This window comes from Dermochelys coriacea, chromosome 8 (genome assembly GCF_009764565.3).
Source record: "Dermochelys coriacea isolate rDerCor1 chromosome 8, rDerCor1.pri.v4, whole genome shotgun sequence".
NCBI classification, from domain to species: domain Eukaryota; kingdom Metazoa; phylum Chordata; order Testudines; family Dermochelyidae; genus Dermochelys; species Dermochelys coriacea.
The window spans coordinates 106022511-106028510 of NC_050075.1; positions in this window are offsets into that span (position 1 = coordinate 106022511).

Below are 6000 nucleotides of genomic sequence, written 5' to 3' on the forward strand. Positions count from 1 at the left end.
TATGCATCTTGAGGACACAATGGGAGGGCTGGAAAAGCCCAGCAACAAAGCAGGGTTACTTCCTTGCTGTTCCTGCAGCTTCTCCAACTTTCCCAGCCCCCCCTCCACCCCCTTCTTCACTGGGACAGACTCGTTGAATCTACGCAGCTGTTTTTAGTCTATACTGTGATTGAGGCTGGTGCGCCAAAGGCGTTCCCATTCGTACCCTCTGGATTTGGCCTGTTGCTTTGAAATTAAGCCCAAGACCGCATGTGTGGGGAGCGGGGAAGGAGGAAACCTGAACATAATTAGAGGTTATGTCACCATCAGCGCTATCAGCCTTATTTTGACTGCCCCTTTCCTTGAAAGCCCAGCATGTGTGAAGCCAGACATGAGGTCCCTCTCCACGCACTTAAACTGTATGTGGGTGACTCAAGAGGCGAGATGAGTAACAAGCTGTCATGAAATCCAGGACCTTGTGGTTGGTCATCCTGCCAGGATGGGAAAGTACCTAGGTGGGATTGAAGCAACTTTGCAAATTGGACTGGGGTTCCTGCCTAAATGCTCTTGACTGGAATCCAGTTGGATTCAGCAGGGCGCATATCTGGGCCTGGCAGTTTGGCATGGAGAGGCGCTTCCAGCTACTGGCTGGGAAAGATGACGTGTCATTAACTATGGAGATCCGTTCAAAGGCGTGTCTCGTGGGCACAGACCCCCTGGCGGAAAATCTCATCTTCCTGGCCCACACGACGAGGGAGAGGTTATAATCCAGCCCTGCGCAGCCTTTCATACATTAAAAACCCACATTAAAGGCCCGCCTAATAATGGGAAGGGTGGTGTGCTGGCTCAGAAAGCTGTGTCAGGCTGTGGAGAGCACAAGGCAAGCTAGAGTTCAGTTCAGGTTAGCGTCACCTGCGAGGCTGGTGCGTGAATAGATGTCAAATCCCTTTCCTCCAAGGATCTCAGCTGTTTTGTGTATGTTAATGAGCTATGCCTTGTATGGGAGGTAAGTATCATACCCATTTTACAGATGGGAAACGAAGGCACAGAGAGGCTTAAGTGACTCGCTTAATGTTCCACTAGAAATCTGTCAGAGCCAGGTGTAGAGTCTTGATCTCCTGAGTCCCGGGGTTTCCCCTTCAGCCCAAAGCCATCCTTCCCTTCCGTCTATTGATTTACACATCTTCTTAAAAACCAGCTTCCCCTAGGTTAATAGCTTCAGTTTTCTCTCCTTGGGCCATAGTTCTATGGTAACGCCTCGCTTTAGCCCTTTTGTTTAGCTCATTTAAGGAGAGGCTCTTCATTGTGCAATTAGAATTGTGGTATTAATTTAGCGTTCTCTGACACTTTCAAACCTTGCCGGGCTCTGAGAAGTATTCTTTTCCCTTTACGACCTGCAGGTGTTTGGTGGGGGATAAAAGTAGATCGCAGAGCAAGATTTCACAGCCCGAATTATCAAAGCAGAGAGTCCCTCTTGATGTACTCCACGTGTGTGGCAGTAATGATGAAGAGTATTTCGGAAGAGTAGTTCCTTCACAAACCCCCAGGCAGGCACCGGAAATTAACCCTTGCCGACCTAGCGTGGTCTTTGTTGACCAGGTGAATCTACGAAACTAGCGAACAGGGTGAAATTTTCAAAAGTGTCTCTGACTAAGCGCCTAAATGACTTTTGAAAATAGGACTTAGGCTCCTAAGTCACTGACGTGCTTTTGAAAATATTACCCCATAGTTTTAACCCATGACTCTCTGAGAGTGCAAACGTGATTCTTCCATACAGTACACATGTGGCTCTTCTCACCGTTGAGCTCCCATGCTGTAGCAATTGAGCGAGTTGGTGTCTCTTACCCATTTGCAATGTGCCCATCACTGGGATCTTTAGGCACCCTGACCGTGATGTAAAAAGCAGCATACCTTTGAAAGGATCAGACTTGCCAACCTTCTGTAGATGTTGGGGCTTTTGGAGAAGGCTTGTTCTTGAGCATTTTCAAGGGGACGCAGAGCTGGCTGTTGGCATCACTGTTGTGAGAAGGCTCATGAAACAGGGAAGTCCTGCAGGACACCCTGAATGCAGCAAAGCCAGGGCTCACCATTTCCAGTGGCAGGGAGCTCGCCAGCAGAGCGCCTGGTGCTGCGAACATCCAGCCCTTGGCTCCTTGCCCTGGGCTCTCATCCCCTTCAGCGTCTGTTCCCTTCAGCTGCCAAGAAGGGTCTCGGAGAGAGATTTGGCATCTGACTTAGCTAGAAGTCAGCCCAATGGGCGCTTTATGGCTTAGCAGCTCGGGAATTGGCGAGGAGGCAGTGTCAGACCTGGAGTGCTGATGTGTGATCTGGCCACTGAATGCTGGTCCAGCCATTGGTCCATGTGGCCTTCACCTTCAATCCTAAGGAGAGCCCGTTGCAGACACCCAATCTTAAGGGGGTGACGGCATGGACAGCTATTGCTTTGGCTGCATCTAATGGGAAAGAATGCAGCCTGCTGGCTAGGCAGAGAGCGGATGGCGTTTCAGGCCGCAGCTGCTGGTCGTGGGGCTAGGAGCACAGAGAAATCCAGAAGAGCCCTAAGAGTTCATTTGCCTTGATAGTGGGAAGATGTCAGTGGGAGGCAGGCTCAGGGCTCCTGGTCTAGTCCCCTGCTCCCATTCACTCCTGTGGTTGCGCCACATTGTTCAAAACAGGCAGCCCAAGGGCGTGTGATCTCCATAACTCTAGTGGCCAGGCCGTCCGGGAGACGCGATGAGCTGGTAGGAAGAGAGAAGCAGCTGGTTGTCGATTGTGCCCACTGTCATTGACCTGGGGTGTCCCCGATTGGTCAGGGTAGATGGGCACGGTGCTAATCAGAGCTTTCAAATCCACTGACCTTTGGCGACTAATCATTTGGATTTTGGAGTGTAGCCTGGGGGCACAAAGGAAGGTAAATGGACCTCCTGCTACGGACACTCAGTGCGTCCACTGAGCATCGTGGCTTCCTTCCCTCATCCATATGCCTGGCAACAGTGTGTCCTGTTGGGGGTAGAGGACAAAGAGAGCAGCTAGTATTTACTTGGGGAGATGTCGCTGTTTTTGTTCACCATGCTAACCCCAATGTGATCTAGCTCACAAAAGCAGACCTGAAGCTGAAATCCTGGATTTGAACCTTACGTTATGTTTCACGTAAGTCAGAAAACATTGCTGAACTAGAAGACACATGCCCTCCAATGTTCTTCACCCAAAGCTGCGTCATTCCTGCCAGCTTGCCTGCTTTCGCCCCTCGTCTGCCTTTCATGCCTGGCTGCTTTGTTTTCGCCGGGCTGGCTTGGGCTCTGAGAGGAGTATTTGTCACGATGCCCTGCTGGTCCCGCCAGCTGTGCCTTCACTAGTGGGGCCGTCCCAGAATCAGGCCAACTGCTGTGTGGCCCAGGGACAGAAATGTTCCAACATCTCGCTTTCTGCACTGCCAGGCTGCGCTGGCCAAAAGCTCCAAGGAGCAAAGGCGGGTTCGCCTGGGTTCTAAAAGGGCAGCTTGGTTGTCTCCACAGGCCGGGCCCAAATGCGACACTTTTTTCCAAATCCCCTTGTCAGCATGTCAAGAGCTGCCAGTGCTGAGACCTGCATTCGAAATGGGGACAGCGACTCCCTCAATCCACAGCTTCCCCAAGCACCTGGAACGCAACCCATGCCTTTGGCAGCGGCATGCTGGGTCACGAGCTTTGACTGTCCTTTGATTATGCTGAGCGCACCCACAAGTGGCTTCCCAATAGACAGACAGACGGTCCCTCTCCCGCAGAACCTCAAATCTGGACTTCAACACGACCCCCCCAGGGAATGTTAACACACCGGGGGGAGCGGAGCAGGAGTCTTGCAAGGGTTGAACAGTGACGTGCTAATTGATCCCCCATCTCGGTGTCTGTTCTGTCCAGCCCTTGTCCGTCGGGGAGAACGGAGCCTGTGCTAAGACACAGGCCTGAGAGTGACACAGACCTGATGCAGCTCTCCGGTGCCGGCTCCAGCCAGCTGCCCCCCCTCGATCTCCTTTCTCCGTCGGTAATGCGGGGGGATACCACCGTGCCAGGGCTGCGGGGAGTTGCTGTTCTAAGCTTGGAGATCCTCGCGCACAGGCTGCGAGGGGAAGAGCAAGTCTTGTTCTCTTGCCTGCTGGGACACAGCATTGGGCAAGGAAAGCAGGCAGGCCAGGGGTGAGATTCAGCACGAACAGCGCTGAGGGTAAAATCTGCCCTGGGAGCTGACACTGGGAATCCCAGGAGCTCCCAGCGAGTGGATCCTGGGGGATTGAGGGGTCATTGATTAGCTTTCAAGAGGGACCTCGAGCTCCCCAACTCTAGCAGGCTGACCATCCACTGATGGCTGCAGGAGCTTGGCCTGGGTGAGTGCTGCAGGATTAGGCCCATGTAGGGTTTCTTTCCTCTCTCTCTGGATCCTGCAGGTTTTTGGTTTATCTCCTGGGTGCCAGGAGCCAAGATGTGCAGCCTTGCCCCTACCTCCCAGACCAGTTAGCATAGAGTAATTCCTGAAAGGCCTTCTAGTCAGCAATCTCAGATCTGTTCGGATATAAATAAGTAAGGCAAGAGATTAGCAGCCGATATAAACTTGTATGTTTACAGCTTTTAAAAGGCTAATACTGAATTTTTTTTTAAAGAAAGCAATAGGGTTGTTGGAGTGAATTCAAGGACAGCTGATGAGCCTGGATCCGCACCTTTACAATTCAAGGCAAATGGTGGGCTGATTTGGAGAGGAAAAAGGGATTTTCTTATTTTTGTTTTTCAGGGAAAATAAAAGGGCAGCCTGCCGCTTCCCCCTCCATCCCCCTCCCTCAAAGCAGCGAGCTGCTGGTGTTGTATGCATAAGCTACTCCTTTGTGCACCGTCTAAATGGTTAATTGTGTTTGAGGAAGATGTGCGGGCGGCCGGGGAGACCACCCAGCACGACACAGACAAGAAAGAGAGCAATCTCTGCGCGCTTTCACCAGAGAGAAAGCAAAGTTGTTTAAAGATATTTAATTTACTGCATTCCATTCTGCTGATTATAAATTGGCCATCCAGGGAAACGCGGCTGTGTGCGGGGAGGGATCCAGGAAGCAAGAAACAAATTCTTGGGATTGGTTTGGGGTTTGTTTTTTAAATCTTCCTCTGCTGGTTTGTTGTGAGTTTTAACCCTGGGTTGCTAGCAGCATGTAAATCCAGTCAATGCCCGCCTTTTCCACGAGCTGAAATCTGATCAGTTTGCTAGCAGCCGGGCTCTATGGTTGCATATTGGTAATCAAAGCCTCCTTGCAATCCAAGGGTCTGTTAGAGCCCTGTTATGTTTCACAGGCTGCTTCTCTCTCTGCTCCTCACTTACACATGGGGGGGTGTTGGGTTTTTGCCCAGGGTTGGCTCCACAATCTCCTGGTGGCCTTGGCATGCAAAGCACTGCAGTGTGCCCACCTCGGGAGGGCATTGTGAACTTTTCAAACCCGTTTCTCTCTGGCACCCTCGGGCAGGAAGAGGGTTTAGGGCTTAGCTGGGGGTGGGGGAGGGTCGAATCTAATATTGACCTTTTTTTGGTCTTTGAAGAACCCTCTTTCAAAGGACTAAAATGCTCCTTGGACTCCCCCCCCCCCCCCCGCCCTGCATGCCACTGAGGGGAAAGCCACAGGTGCTGGTCGCAAGGTGGCAAGCGCTGACGAGACGTTATCGAGCGATGCCGACTTCAGACTGTTGTCATCTGTGCTTGGATGCGAGTCCAGTGGGAGGGGGCACGTACCATCGAGCTGTAAGCAATCCGGCTGGGGGTGCCGTGATCGGGCCTGATGCGGGTGCTGGGAGAGCCAACGGCCCATTCACGCTGTGAAAACGCCACCCCCTGTTTTGTGTCGAGATCTGCAATGTACAAAAGTGACTGTTCCTTCCCACTCCTGTGCCAGCCCCAAAGCCCAGCCATCCTCCCAAAACGGTCTGGGGCATGAAGGCTGTAAGGGAGGTACAGAGACAAACCACCTGGTGTGGGGTGCTCTCGCGCACACACACACACACCCCCAACCACGTC